This window comes from Chelon labrosus, assembly GCF_963514085.1.
Source record: "Chelon labrosus genome assembly, chromosome: 3".
Lineage (NCBI taxonomy): Eukaryota > Metazoa > Chordata > Actinopteri > Mugiliformes > Mugilidae > Chelon > Chelon labrosus.
Window position 1 is genome coordinate 18,776,283 of NC_140339.1, and position 2,385 is coordinate 18,778,667.

Sequence of the window (2,385 nt, forward strand, 5' to 3'; positions counted from 1 at the left end):
AATGATGTGACAATATTTTTACAGATGCAGAACTTGCTTGAACCATGTAATCCATCACAATAAACACACTATGTTTTTGTCAAACACAGTCGCTGTTTCTTAATGCAGTTTCAGTGAAGACTGTCTTTAAATGTCTGCATTGCTTTATTGCGCCACAATACTAAAAACATAAATGCAGATTATTATTGGACTATGCAAACTAAAAGACTGACAGCGAGGCAGTATTAGTTACTTGGAAAACAGTATGAGTGTGAAAAAAAATGGCCAACACATTTAAAAAGTATACACAAATTGTATTGTAGATAAAATATAATGTGTAACATTCAGTTTTTCTAGCACCTATCATTTTGCTCCGTTAAGTGGCTTTTTTGTTTTGTTTTCACACTACTATTTATCTAGTCAATGTCCTCGAAACATTATTGATCAATTATTCTCTGTGTCTTACACGTCTTTATATTCTATGCAGTGGCCAAAGGTCAGTCACGTGTATCCACATCATCACTTTCATGATCTGTTTATCGTCTGTGCACTAGACAGAAAAGCAGAAAATATGTTTACTATAAGAGCTACTGCATTCGTGTTCCTAAAACGTGTTGCAATTCTTGTCAACATTTTAGGTGTAATTCTGTAAACTTGTTTGTATTCATAATCAGGGGATTTGTCAGGGAAAGTTTTCCTCATGACATCTCATATTCTGATAAAATCTAACGAGGGAAACACCGCGGTAGAGAAGGAGAAAGGAGAGAAAGAAGAAGGATAATACAAACAAGTGTTACTACACAGCAAAAATACCCCAAAGTACAATCTGATTTGCCCTCACTTCCTTTCATTTGAAACATATTTGCCTGCACTCTTCACTTCCTTTTGAAGGTTACTGATCTGCAGCAAGTATTTAATTGTGTGACACACAGAAAGTGAAAGGGGACACTCTTTGGTGATGAATGAGACCAAATCATAAAAAACACAAGTGTCACAGAGCTGTGGACAAACAAGTGCATTTCATCCCACAAAAATACAACTAAACATATATAAAAACTATACTATAATATATAGTATAAATGTGAAGTAATAAATGTGAATATTAAGATATGTGGTAATATATTTGTATCAAGGTATATAGTTGTATGGTATATAGTGTTGTGATATATATATATATATATATATATATCTTCTATCTTCATATATATATCTTCTTGTTCTTCTATCTTCTTCACATATATATATATATCTTCTTGTTCTTCTATCTTCTTCATATATATATATATCTTCTTGTTAGTCTATCTTCTTCACATATATATATATATCTTCTTGTTCTTCTATCTTCTTCATATATATATATATATCTTCTTGTTCTTCTATATTCTTCATATATATATATATCTTCTTGTTCTTCTATCTTCTTCACATATATATATATATATACCTTCTTGTTCTTCTATCTTCTTCACATATATATATATATCTTCTTGTTCTTCTATATTCTTCATATATATATATATCTTCTTGTTCGTCTATCTTCTTCACATATATATATATATCTTCTTGTTCTTCTATCTTCTTCACACATATATATATATACCTTCTTGTTCTTCTATCTTCTTCTCATATATATATATATATATATATATATATATCTTCTTGTTCTTCTATCTTCTTCACATATATATATATATACCTTCTTGTTCTTCTATCTTCTTCTCATATATATATATATATATATATATATATATATATATCTTCTTGTTCTTCTATCTTCTTCACATATATATATCTTCTTGTTCTTCTATCTCCATATATATATCTATCTTCTTGTTCTTCTATCTTCTTCACATATCTTCTTATAGAAGAAAATAATTGTAAGATATGTAAGATATTACATTTATAATACTGTATACGAAATATTATACCGGCTATACAATATTAATAGAAAACATCAATAGTTGAATACATTCAAAAATTCACTTTATTATCTCAAAGGCCTTTATTGGACATCATTTACATTTCCGGCGCGACGTCTAGCACTGATATATATTAAAGTCTGGTTCCATCTCCATAATGTAACGGGGAGTTTTGTGGGTTTTTTTACGGAAACTGTGTGTGTGTGCATATAAGTAAGTCAGAGGCGGAGTTAGTTAGATGACAGAGCAGCTGAAGGGAAGATGTGGACGCACCGAGGTTCTCCTTCCGCTGTGTGTGTGTGCAGAGAGCAGTCTGATATCGCTGGGAGGGTAAGCTTTTGTTCCTTTTACGCACTAAAAATGTGTTTTACTCGCTTTAAAGTGTCTCATTTTGTAAATCCAGCAACGTATCCGCGCCGAGGTGTCTGTGTGTGTTGCTGTGAAGCGGGGTTCGCCCGGTAGACGTGTCTCTCGCTGAGCTAGCTCC